Below are 14,326 nucleotides of genomic sequence, written 5' to 3'. Positions count from 1 at the left end.
ACGTGAAGAAATACCATTTTCTCCTTTCCTTGACCATAACTTTTCAGCTAAGTGTGCTGGGGATGCCCTACAGTCCTTTAATGTATATAATCTGTGTTTTAGTGTGACCCGTTTTAGTTCAGAAGGACATTTTTAACCTTCAAAATAAGTGTTCCCCATGTGCTCCAGAAAAGGAAATAAATGGTATCTTTTCCATTTCATTTTATTCTTTTTTATGTCGTGATTCATTTCCAGTACAGCCAAAAGAGATAAAGGTAAATGAAAAATATTTTCTCTATTTCCTCTAATATTTCTTTGTTCGCTAAAAAACAGTCAGACACTCCTGGAGAGTAATGAACTAGGATACTTCATCATCCATCTTATTTGCGGTAGCAGTTTTGGTGCTTTTTTGAAGATCCACTTTCAGTTTTCAGTTTCCCTTGCGGTAGTATGCTGGTGCAAGTTTGCCATTGTCTTCCAAGAGTACCATGCAGGCAAATAAGGAGCCCTTAAATCAGCCGAACAAAAAAGAAGAAATCATTCCTTATGGAAATAGGAATATAGCTGAGCCCCAGCTATATCATCTCACCATTTCTGTGTTCTTCAGTATTTTTTTCTTCCCTCAGCCCTTTCACATCGAGCGTATGGACAAACCTGTCAAGATAGAACAAGTGACCTGGACAGCTTTGCTCATCCTAGAAACGCTTTTGGAGGTTGCCTTTCAGTTGCCTTTGCATTCCCTTGTGCTTCCTGGATCCAGCTGGAGCAGGCACCAAAATGCCATGAAAAAGGCGACTCTTCTTCTTCCAGTCCAACTGGGGACAGGCAGTTCATCGGTAAAGCATCAGCCTATGCCAACATATCATCACACAACAGTATCGGAGACACCACATGTTTTCCCTGCACTTTGAATAAGAAATGATTCTTGTATTCCAGACCCACTGTTAATTGAGTCTATCTAGGCACTTACAGAACCCCAATTATAGTAGTATTTATATGCCTACCAAATATGTATGGATTTATCCTCACAACCCCCTTCTGAGATAGAAAAGGATTATTACTGCCATTTACGGATGGGGAACGGAGCCAGAGAAAGTAAACAACTCACCCGAGGCTGCAGAAGTTTGTGCAGATCTGTGTACAGAACTTAAATCTCTTGAGTCCAATGTCTTGATCACAAGCCTCTCCTTTCCGATTGTTGACTTTTTAAATATACAGTGAGTATACTCCTGTACAGAGCACATCACAAATAGACTGTGTATGTCAAGGACCAAGAAGTTAATGTCCACTTTGTTTATCTTCTCTATGGTTTCCTAAGACTACAGACTATAGCTTCGATTCAGCAAAACATTTTAAGCACATGCTTAAGACATATTCTGTGGGACTGGAGCAAATACTTAACTTTAACATACAACTGATCAGCTGAATCAGGACTTTTATTTCTGAACATCCATTCTTCAAAGCTTTTCCTTAAGAGCTTTTGAGGCACTGAAAGCTTCACTGAACGTAACACTGAAACGTGCCATAAGAGATGCAACACCTGACATACTTCTAGAGTCAATTTTGCCCAGAAGCATAAGACCCCTATGTGCTTCATTGACTACAGACTTGAAAGAAAACAATGTAGAGCTCGAGCTTCCAATTATTTTCTCATGAGCATAATTTTGCTAGCATGGGTCCCAATACATCAGTCCACCCTTCTTCAACAAAGCACTTCAACACGTTTTATGTTAGGCAAGTGCATAAGACCCACTGACTTCAATGAGATTTAGACACGAGCTTACCTGCTTCACTGATCTGGGGCCATGAACAATCCCACTGAGCTATGTGAGACTGAGATTTTATGAGAGTTATGCATGTTTGCAGTTCGAGACCATAGGCTTCAAATACAAAGCACAACAATCAAAGATGAGATCTAGTAGGTGTCCATATTCAAGTAGCTTCCAAGGGCTTATGAAAGACAATGCATGGACACAGTGACCACCCTGCTCTTTTTTTTTCCCACTACACCCTTTTTATTGACAAAAGAATGGTAGAGATTTTCAGACACTGGAGAAGGAAGTAAGGAAGGAATCACGGTAACAGGTAGAAGCTCCTACTGGTCTTTCAATTCCTTCAGTCTTCTGATGGCAGATTTGACTGTCACTGCAGAGGTGGTGTTATAGGTCCAGGCTCATGCAGAGCAGTCCCTTACTCCGAGTAGTCCCACTAAAAATCAACAGCGCTGCATGAAAACAAGACACCTGAATCTGGCCTGTTATAATTAATCAAATAATGAAGGAGAAAAAAAAATCACAGATTTCCTACAATCAGTTTGTCATTACAAGCAGAATTAATTAAAGTGGCTTTATGAATCACATTTTTTAAAATCATCTGTTTTGAGCACTGATAGCCAGGGGGATTAAACATAAATAAAATCACACGCAGAAAGGTCTCCAGATAAGAGATGAGTTGGGATCTGCAACATTTGGGACTTCAAGCTATTCATTATTTATTCTTCTGAATTTAAATATAATCACCTTGCTGAGTTCAGAAGAGAAAATGTGACCAGGATGAAACCACTGACTAAGGTGCCAATCCATAGGTAGGCCATGAATCAGGGCACATTAGCACCGCATGAGCTTTAAGCTGGTGCTTAATTCCCACTGATTAAAAGGGCTCTTACGTATGCTTCCTGAATCAGGATGCATTCTGGAATTGGGACCCTATTCAGCAAAGCACTTAACTTTAAGTATGTGCTGCTGTCCCACTGCCTTCAATGCATCTTAAATACAAGCTTACAATTAAGCATTTGCTTAAGTGTTTTGCTGAGTAGGAACGGACTTAAGCAGGGGTTTAAACGCTCTGCTGAACTGGGTCTAACACCTTTTATGCTAAGATTAATAAAATTAAACGAGTTTGCTTTTTCATTATTTCTTTATTTTTAGTCTTTGATCAGGACCAAAAGTTTCAAGATAAAAAACAAATCCTATGTTCTCTTCATAACATCAAAGGCCAGTAATAAAAAACAGTTACAGGGAAGGTTATCAATATAGGAACCAAACCATCACACAGGTACCACATAGCCCTAGACTTCAGGTGCCAACTCTGCATTTAAAATGTTTCCCTCCTTTATGCATAACACCAGCGTGGAAAAAGGGTGCGAAAATTGGAAATCCAGATCTGAAGTGATTCTATCCAGACACTGGGTGCCAGTGTTGATCCACGTTGTATTATGCTGGAGAGTTTCCCTTTTGACAAGGGACACTTTTCATTTTTGTGAAGAAACCACTTAAATACTTCCAACTGTAAGGGCTACAAAGTTTGTCTCCTTATCGACTTTCTCTAGCTACTGGCCGGTTGCAGAGGAATAAAAACCTACTGCCAAGTACACTGATAAATAAAGTGAATGAAAAAGTAATTTGAGAGAGATAGAGAGATTAGCTATGATTTTTTTACCCTCACTCTTTCTTTTTTTGGATGGGGGAGGTGAAGCAGTGCATGTCACAGAAAGTGAAGAGCAATAACAATGCTTAAAGCTGGGCACCCCATAGACAGCAGCTGTATAAACTTCCCCACACAGCTCTGCCAGAATACTCCCTGCTATTTCTCCCATAGACAGATCTGGCAATGTTCCTCAATGCTAACCTACCGCACTTGCCGTTTCAACCATTAGCCTTCAAACATCTTAGAGAACGCTCTGCAATCCTTTCCTGCAGCAGCCCCTGCTTTTCCAGTTCCACCCCCTTCCTCCTATACAGCTCTGCCAACCAGCGCACCTCAATACTGGCTCACAGTATCCAAGCTGTTCCAGTCATGGGCTGCCTATATCTCTGCCAAAGTACCACATTCAGTCCTTACCTGCAGTCCTCCTCTGGTAGCAGACCTTCTGGACCAAGAAACAAAAATCAAGCTGCGTTTTCCCATAATCTGTGCTGCCTTTGGGATGGGGATAAATTATCCTCTTAAAAGTAGGCCCTGAAACCTCCACAGTCCGACACATCTGATGCTTTAACTTCCGTTCAAGTACCTAGTCCAACAAATTATTTCATTAAAAAGATAAAGCAGGGCATGCCAATACCATCCCACAACAGTATTTATTTAACCTGCACCATTTTCTGTTTCAACCTGCCTTCATATTATAACTCATTCTCTCTATCTTCACCATGAGCCTTCCTGCCCTCCTATGTACCTTTTCAAGTGCTGAACAGCTGTTTTATGCAGTCCAATGGCCAAAATCGGAGGCATTACTGTAACTGCAAATCTGACCACAGCATTACAAAATTGCTACATTAGCTGAATTCCAAATCAGGGAGCGTGTACGTTTGGAAGGGGTGGAATATACTTTTATACCGCACAGTAGGAAAGCCATTAATAACAGCCCGCAGAAATGCTGAGCTCATAGTATGAACACCTGACCGTGAGATACAGGAGGCCAAGTACATTTCACCAAATGGGCCAGGATCCCACTGCGCTCTTGTAGCGATATGTAGCATCCTCTGTCGTGGCACTGGGGAGATTCATTATTAATTTGTGATCATAACAAAATCCAGAAACAAATTCTATTACACTACACTACACAGGTAAAACAATATAATTATGTCACAAAAAATGCCTAGGGTCTTAGCCCTGTTTCATGGAGTCACTCACAGCAGTCTGTGTTGCAAAATTGGCCACAGGTGTGATTTTGCAAGCCTCACAGTAACATGTGCACCTGCATCTGAGAACAAGTTTGAGCTCTGCATGGGTTCACTACCATCCCTGCAGACCTTTACACACAAGCAGGCCAATTTCAAAGCTTCTTCTGGCAGCTGCTCAGATACGGTGATTGTGGGGCTGAATTAAGGTGTTTTTAGGGCTGCCTTTTCCTTTCAGATGGTCATTTTTTAATCAGACCAAGCTATTTTAGGACCATGAACGATATTTATGTGAGCTAAGGCAGGAGTAATCAAACCTCATGCTGCAAGGCATTAAGTGTTCACTAGCGAGACCAAGAAACAAACACCTCTCTGACCCATTAAGTAAAGCACTGAAAAAATCTAGGCCTCTGGTGGAGAGAGACATCCTTAGTCCCAGGGAAATATGACAGATTAAAGTTGCGGTCTGGGCGTAAATGATCTCTGGCTTTGATCCCATATTAAATCTTTGTGTCTCCAAGCTGGAAATCTCCAGCAAATATTCACTACCTACCTAATGTATAGGCAGCTGCAGAATGCACGTGAACTACATATTTGGAGCTACCAAGCACTATTCCACAAAGGGTCATGATTACAAGGACAAGGAACTTGATGTGAAGGTTACACAATAGATACGACAGAGGTGGTCCAAAGATAGGAGGCCAATTGGAAGAGGATTACAATATTCCCTTATTATTACGACTTCATCAATGGTAGCACCTACTCCATGCTAGGAGCTTTCCAAAAACTCCAGGAGGATTGTCCCTGCTCCGAGGAGCTCAGAACTTAAGGGTGGGAAAGTACCAGTCAGAGCAACAATCTCAAACATATACACAGACAATATATCAATAGCCACGAAGCAGCATGTAAGACTGCCATAATATATTCTGTGATGACTGTGTTTGCTGGAGAAATCAGACTGAGATCTAACAGCGTGTTAAAACCTACTGATCAAAATGAAGTTAGCAAAGGAAATTAAAAATGCTCTCTGTGGTCCACCTGTCGCATGCATGCCTAAACCCACAGTTCCCCTTGAATGTCCCCTTAGAATACGCGCTAGCAATTTATACTAAATTAACTATTTGATCTTGTATTTAGCTGTGAAACTTCATCCCGTTCCCAGGCCTGAAGAAGAGCTCTGTGTAGTTCGAAAGCTCATCTCTTTCACCCACAGAAGTCGGTCTAGACACACGGGGGACATACCTACACAGAGGTGCTGAGAACCGTAACTCCACTTAGAACCAAATGGGAGCACAGCAGGTGCTCAGCACCTCTGACAAATTAGCCCCATGCTATCTATTTACTGAAAAGGAGACTAAATACAAGTATTCTAGCTGGGCTCAGACTATTTAAACCACATATTGAGCATTTTATCAGGCCGTACCTGAGGAAAGGCAACAAGATGGAAGTGTTGGTCATTTGGAGCCTTACTGCAAAACATGCCGTATCATGTGCATGAATCTATTACCCAGAGTGCAACAGGGTGAGGGAAGCATTTTCAGGAGTTCGCAAACCAAAGCCTGAGTTTTAAGAGAATCTTATTTGGACTTCGCTGCTGCTAACAGCTGTTTTTGGAGATGGGCACATACTAGTAATACAATAGTACAGCCTGACAAATAACCACACATGCCACTGTCGCCCTCAATTAAGTCAGTCTTCCGGATGGGGTTGGGGGGCAAGGCACTTGAGTTCGCACTTGAGTTCTTTCATGTTGAAAGGTAAGTTCCTGTCACTTCTGAGCACACAGCCTGAAGAATGTGGGTATGATTTCATGTGATTTTTGGACAATGCAGAAGCACTGTGTATCTTTCATAAGCTGCCAGCTCAGTTGTGTGGGATATTACAAGACATGTCTTCCAGGGGCATCCACAACCAGCTTGCTGATTTAGATTGCTAACAGTTGTTTTATGACATTTACACTGAAAGATCTAAAATGTGGGAACATCCATCCAGCTGCCTAACTCTTCTGCAACCAAAGTGGCTGATGAGAGTTTACTCCTTATTTCTGCCTAATTCTCACCTTCATTCTCAACAAATTTCAAAACAGAAATCTGCAACTGTTGTCACCAGAATAAAAATACCCCTTGTAAGGCCAGGCTATGCCCCTACATTGGGAGATGTGTTTGGGCCGATGTAAGCTAGGCACACAGGGAACAGAAATCCCTGTCTGGAGCATGAACGTCTCTGACAAAGCCACATGATCCCTGATGGAACATAACATGTTTGCTGCTCATCTCAGATCCAAAGGCAAGGCTGGGCACAGAGAAATGAAAAGTCTAGATGGTAAATGAAGTAAATGCTTTGGATCTTTTGATGCAAAGGCATTTAGAGGGGTTACGCCCATAGAGACAGCTTCCAAGGGTAAATATATTTGAACGTAGCATGAAATATAAATCCTTTCACTACCATCCTCCCCATCCATAAGGGCGTATTTTCAGTTAACCTCTAATTGCACCTCTAGGACTCCTGAGGCCTGTTTGGAAATTGCTAACTGAGTTGTTTCTGAATTTTACACAGTGCCACTTTTTGTCAGGGGGTCGGCACAGAACCACGGAAAAATACAGTTAGAGTTACATAGCCTGAAAGTGAATATACAGGGAAAGGAAATACTCGGTGGTGCGATATAAAAGCTTGTTTTGTTTTTCATTGGCATGACTTTGGCATTGCTCATAATCCTTCAGCTTTTTGTTTTTAATTACAACAGAAAACAACAGCATTCAATGAATTACCACCCAGAATCCAAAAGATGCTCATGTGACCCAATAGATACACACTGTTCATCATGAAAGCCTTTTGGCAACAGCTAAAATTTTAAGAAGAGAGAAGCTTTAAGGAGTGCTTAGAGCAATGCACCTCTGGATTAGATCTATCTTGCCTTTGACTAATTACAGCACCATTATGAGAAGCAGCATAGGCCAACTGACAGGCCCTGACCTGAGCATCAGGAAATCTGGGTTCTATCCCCTGCTCTGCCACAAGGGTGACCTTGGGCAAGTCACTTCCCTTCTTTGAACTTCTTTCCCCCTCCCCCACCCTGCCTTTGTCTTATCTGTTTGGTCTGTAAGCTCTTCAGGTCAGTGGCTATCGCTTACAATGTGCATGTACAGCCCCTGGCACAGTGGGAGCCTGATCTTGGTTGGGGCATCTAGGTGCTATTGTAGACTCTTTGGGGAGGCTCTTTCTTTGTTGTGTGTTTGTACAGCGCCTAGCCCAATCACAGAATCCTAGGACTTGAAGGGTCCTCGATTGATCTTCTAGTCCAGTCCCCTGCACTCAGGGCAGGACTAAGTATTTTCTAGACCATCCCTGATAGGTGTTTGTCTAACCTGCTCCTAAAAATCTCCAGTGACGGAGATTCCACAACCTCCCTAGGCAATTTATTCCAGTGCTTAAACACTCTGACAGTTAGGAAGTTTTTCCTATTGTCCAACCTTAACTCCCCTTGCTGTAATTTAAGCCCATTGCTTCTTGTCCTATCCTCAGAGGTTAACAAGACAAAAATTTTTCCCTCCTTCTAGTAATAATCTTTTATGTACTTGAAAACTGTTATGTTCCCATTCAGTCTTCTCTTCTCTGAACTAAACAAACCCAGTTTTTTTCAATCTTCCCTCATAAGTCATGTTTTAATCATTTTTGTTGCTCTCTCTGGACTTTCTCCAGTTTGCCCACATCCTTCCTCAAATGTGGCACCCTGTGGCACCCAGAACTGGATACAATTCTCCAGTTGAGACCTAATCAGCGTGGATTAGAGCAGAAAAATTACTTCTTGTATCTTTCTTACAACACTGCTGATACTACATCCCAGAATGATGTTTGCTGTGTCAGGGTCTCAGAACGGGGCTATTCCCATCATGAGAGACAGACACACTGAGCTGGTGCCCGTTTGCAGGGTTGCAATTTCCAGACTGAAACCAGCTCTGTCTTATACTTCTGTTGGCATTGGTAGTCCATTGAGTGTGCTACAGTTAGTTAAAAGTCCCGTTTTTTTGATTTTCTGTAAAGCATCCAAAGCCTGGCATTGAATAAAATAAAGTAACTATTTTAATATAGGTTTGGTCCTTTGCCAGCCCTTTCCATCTAAGGATCTGAATTCAGCCTCACAATACCTTCACTCCTCACTCAGAGAGATCAGTGTTAGCTCCATTTTACAAATGGGAAAAACTGAAACCCAGAGAGATCATGTGACTTACCCAAGGTCACACAGGATGTTTGCACCAGAGCCAGGAACTGAACACAGATCTCGAGTCCCAGTCCAGTGGCCTAACCAGAAGATCACCCTCCCACTCCATGCCAGAGGCCTGTCTCTCCACAGCCCTGCATCATGAGTGGTGATTAACACCCGTGTGCAATCAGTGCAAAGGGGGTGTACAACACTAACGAATGAGAAAGACACACTTTATACTGGTGTAAATGACTGCACAAGGTGCAGAGCAAGGGACAGTCAGGCTAAAGAAATCTATGTCCTGTTCTTGGCTTGGCCACAGTCTTCCTAGATGGGTTTGAGTTTGTAGACCCAACTCTCTGATCTGACGCAGTGAACCCTATGTTCCTAAAACCATGCATCCCTTCAACTCCTGACCTCTTTCAGTTTCTCTAACTCCTATTGTGTTGCTCAAACACATTATCGGGTTAATGATTAGGACGTGGGAACATGCACTCGAGAAAACAGCAGAACAGCCAGAGATGCAGGAAGCTGCTTTAGAATAAAACACGTCAGGCATATTTATACCCAGCTTTGCTGTAGAATCACAACAGAGCACAACCACTACTGAGACGACTGCTTGAAACACACTAGCTCAAACTCGTTTTCTTCCCACTGTATGTTTCTCCAAAGCTGGTCTAATTTTACAGGAGGAGAGGTTGCGTGGGAGGAACCGGATAATAGCACGATCAACGATTACAGGAAACCTTAATTATCACCAAGGTTCCTCAGAAATAGCTTCTGTCACAGAAAAGAAAGGCAAGACAATGGCTGGAAGGCTAACTTCAAAGGAGCCTGGAGTTTGGGGCCTCCATCTGTGTCTATCGTTTAGAGGGCACCCATCACATTCGTTTCTTGGCCCAGTGTCTGGGACAAATTGCTTTCCTTCTGGAAATCTGTGGGACAACTCTAGGATCCATCCCTGTATCATTTTGATTAGGAACATGGGAAAGAGCCTATGGAGTATCCAAGTCCAATGAAGATTGCTGGTTCCATTAGCAGTAGGGGTGATGTGTATAAAATAAAGTCAGCCATTACAAATCAATATGAGACTGGAAAACACACTGGGCTAATTCTATTTTTTTTTTTTTTAATTTGAGGTTCTTCAGCACTCCTTGATTCTGGATGAGGCATATGAAGAATAAAGGCTGAAAGAATAAGTCTGCAAGAAGGGATATTCCCAAAGAATATGTAGACTGACCAGAAGAACAAAGCTCCAGCTACCTCAGGAGAAGACCTGGTTTTCTACCCCAACGGGCCAAAGGAGATTGCTGATGTGGGAGGATTCCCTCCCACCAGTCAATAATATCTACCACCAATGTACCAACAATCCTGGGCAGCATTCTCCATCAGAAAAGACCCTTTCACTAAGTAGCGTTCCAGACTTTTGTTTTATTATGTACTCAAATGCCCTCTGCCAAGTACCTAATTTTGTCATCCATAGGTCAAACTCTTTGGGTCACTCACAGCTTTGGAAGTGAGAAAATACCCGTCCTATTCATCAAGTTATGCACGTAACCAGCCACTGTAAATGCATGTGCTCACTGCTGTTACTCTCATGTTCCCTTCCCCTCGTCCTCCTATGGTTTGTTACACTCATTTGATGGATCTTGTTTCAAATTTGATTCTGTGCTCTGCAGGGGAACCATGGCCCAACTTTTCAAAAACAACATTTTTGCCTCCATTTATGAGGGGGAGGGCCCAACTTCAGACAACTTAAAGAGGCTGCAATAACTTTCTTCCCTCAAAGGAAGAGCTTGATCCTATGCTCACTGAAGCCAACGGCAAAAGTCCCATGCACTTTACTGGCAAAGCATAAGTGCTTAGGAGAGGAGCAGGGGAGGAACTGTGATTCAGAAAGAGGTTTGTGTCAGAATGCCTCCAGGCCTATTCCTAAAGCGGTGCAGGTCAAGAACCATGCCCACCAGTCAGGGCTAATGGTACAGGCTAGGCATAAATTAATTGTTTTTGTTCTTTCCAAACCTTTTTGTTCAGCGTTTCAGGTTGGCTGGCTACATCCTGTATTTTCAATGCAAAGGATGTCACCGGCATTTAGTCACACACATGCATACAAATTGTATGCAGATTATATATATAAGATCAGCATGAAGTCAAGTACGTACTGTCGGTCCCAGAACTTTGAAATCAGTTGATCCCTATCTTTAACTCCAGAACTCTGTCTAGCAGCAGGAGGTATGTAAATTGGGATGCAAAACATAGATCAGTTGAAGGGGAATTAAACTCTATCTTCCAATGTAGGGACCAACACCTGTAATCGGTACCAAACCGAGTGCTTTACTGCCCTGGGTAGCCCCATTGGCTCTGTGGTGTTTTGCATGATTGGGGCCTACATCACAAGATAGTTCAATCACCATTTTTATTAGGCTGTCAATCATGATTTCATAGATCTCTCATGCACTTGTGTTTCCATCAGAAGTGTCAGCAAAGTCCCCTTTTTCTAAGGTCACCGAGCGCCCAGGCTGGTGGAGGAAATAAAGTCATTGTGAATGAAATCACAGAAAAGACACAGAGAGGCCTGAGCCATAACCCCACTCCAAACCCAGAGCTGGACCAGAGTCTGTGTCCTGAAACGCTTTACAAATGATCTGAATCCAAACACGTCAGCACGAAGCACATCACAACGATCCAAATCAGCCTGGCTTTGAAACGGAGTGGGAAGGGAGGGAGGGAAAAGAGCATCCTTGCAAGATTCTTCCCTCTTACCAGAATCCCCTTGAGGTCATTTCCAGAAGCCCCTGGTCTGTGTGGAAGCAGAATGAATGCATTTGTCACATCTCAGAAACTGCACGGTGCACAAATTATCACTCGGGGGATTAATGGTCTTAGAAACCATCAGCCACACAAGTAACAAGGAGAAATGCTCAGAAACTAAGTCCACTCGCAGCAATGAACTTTAATGGATTAGCTGGAACCAGCGTTTTCAACTCTCTGTTCCCCCCCCCCCCCGCCCCATTTATTTCTTTCAGTTTTTGTGCAAAGCTGAAAATATCCATGTGTCCTTACTGCTGCTTGTTCAAGTAATGACAGAGCTGCCAAATTTCCCACCCCAAACACACTCAATTACTTATGAGCAGGAATGGAGGCTACAATATCGGAGAAATAATACATATTTATACCGTTTTGGCAGAAAGATGTAGTTTGAGTGAATGAGGCTCATTGTTCCCTCTCTGCCCCTTCCCCTTTTAGAGATGGATCTGAGCAGGAACCGAGGAAGTGGATTCATCTTTATTTTTTTAAACAGCCGAATGAAAGCTAATAGGCTGAAGGGTAAAAGAAAAATCTCTTTTGGATTAGAAGATTTTGGGGGCACCTTTCATACTGGCAAGCTTGTTCCTAGGAAATCTTATTTCCCTTACCTGATGTTTCAGAAACCTACCCGGTGCATGTTATTGCAAGAGTTTGTGTTTTGCTTGATATAGTCTAACAAAGCATTTAGAGCCTTGGATAAGCACTGGAAAAAATGGAGCTACAAAATAAGTGAGATAAACAACAAACCTGGTGAAAGAGCACCGGGTTTTTGATGAATGAGTCCCATATGAACTGCACGTGAGCTGCTCTGTTCTCCTGGCAAAAAAGACTTGCGTCGCCATTTGCCTAGTGCTTCCCTTTCTGGGCCTTCCCCAGAGCTGTTTCTCAACACACAACAGAACATGGTTACAATCCTCCCGCAGAATAGCAGGCTTGATAAATGAGCTGATTCAGTCATCACAAAATCCTGTGTCCTCCCTCTCTCTTCGACTTTATTCCCAGGTACAAATTTTACTTCCACCAGCGACCAAACAATTCTACAGTATGTCTCCACCTGACACAAGTCCCGTGTCTCCATCCCAGGACTGAGCTCCCCTAGCGTTTGCCCAGTGAGCTTGACTTCTATCCTGATGGCGCTGGGGGTACAATCCAACTCCAACAGCAGATATATATAATTCATCCATCTACAGTAAGGGCAGCTTGTAAGTCCTTTTTCCCCCTGCATTAAAAAGAAAAGTCTGCATTCCAGGGCATAGAAGTCCAAGGACATCTCTAAACAAAACATGTACAACAGAGAAACCCAGCAGAAGTAGATACTGCAAAGTGTTCTTGATATATCAGTGTCTACCCCAACACACACATCACACCCACACAGGACACCCTCTTTTGAACTCTCTGGAGGCAGTTTTACACTAACAAGACTCCAGTGACTTAACTGGAGTTTCTCCTGGTTCAAACTGGTGAGAGATCAGAATAAATCTCTGATCACAGCACCCGCTACAACAGAGAAGCAGAGGAATTTGAAACCGAATGAGTGTAAAGCAAATATGTGGGCATCACAGGTGGCAAGAGGTACACAATGGAGAATATCAAGAGCTTCAGGTTATTGGATACAAAATTTAGCAAAACAAAATATATCCAAACTTCTGTCCACACCGTTCATGAATGAAGCAAAGTAATCACATAGGCATCCTACACGTGTCTGGCAGAAGTTGCTAATGGCATTCAGTAGGCTGCGGCAGACAAGGAAGCCAAGTGGTCTTGCAGTTAGAATACAGGAACCTCAATCCAAGAGACCTAGGTTCTAATCCTCTCTCTACTTTGATTTGGACAAGTTATTTCACTTCTCTGTGCCTCAGTTTCCCTCCCTATAAAAATGGGAGTTATGCTTTGTGAACTTCACAGAGTGTTTTGAAATCCTGGGATGAGAGGTGTAATGCACAGGCAGGTTCAGATTTCCACTGAGTCTGCATGCCCAGGCTGAGAATTCATATACCGAATGATGAAGTCCAAGAGGAACCTCTTTATTATAACCTGGTCCAGTCTCAGATACTACAATGCTGGGTGCCGGTTCTAAACCCCAAGACAGGAATAAAGTTACATCCATATCAGAACAGCATCCACATCTGACCTAAAGTCACAGTTAAATATTGCTATTAAGAAAGTAGACATTTAATTCTGGAGTTCAATTTCCAGGCTGTTTCACTGCAGAATTCAGAACCCTTTGATGCAAAGCTCTGAGATTTCAGTTATGTCTTTGTGATCACATAACTTGATCTAGATGCAAGCCTAATAACAAAAAATAGCACTCGTTTCCTCTGGAAAATGTTGATGTCAACATGCTCAAGAAGATACATCTCAATGTCAAGCAATGCCGATGTGATCTCACCTTAAGAGGCCTTCATACCATCTGCGGAAAGGACTGTAAAACAAATTTAAAAGGTTGCATTTGATGAGGAGATGGCTTCAATGTTGTTATTCCTTGTGGGACAGATCTGAGTTCAATTCCTGGTTCTACCACAAACACACCGTGTAACCTTGGCCAAATCATGGAGTCCCTCTGTGCATCAATTCTCCATCTATAACAAGGGGATAAACCTCTTTTCTTCCATCTTGTCTATTTAGATTGTACGATCTTCAGAGTAGGGACTGGTTCTATGTATGTACAGTGCCTAGGACAATGGGGCTTTGATTTTAGTTATGGTGTATAATACAAAAAGTA

At 42.6% G+C, this 14,326-nt stretch overlaps 1 protein-coding gene across 1 annotated transcript in view; it reads right to left on the bottom strand.

Moving 5' to 3' along the window:
• CSMD2 (CUB and Sushi multiple domains 2) overlaps positions 1–14,326 on the bottom strand; it is a 536,402-nt gene that overhangs the window by 399,048 nt on the left and 123,028 nt on the right. The gene's annotated exons all lie outside the window — the stretch shown is intronic.

Source organism: Eretmochelys imbricata, chromosome 19 (assembly GCF_965152235.1).
Source record: "Eretmochelys imbricata isolate rEreImb1 chromosome 19, rEreImb1.hap1, whole genome shotgun sequence".
In the NCBI taxonomy this organism is placed as follows: Eukaryota; Metazoa; Chordata; order Testudines; family Cheloniidae; genus Eretmochelys; species Eretmochelys imbricata.
The sequence above is the reverse complement of the archived record's forward strand: the minus strand, read 5'-3'. Positions and strand labels throughout refer to the sequence as shown.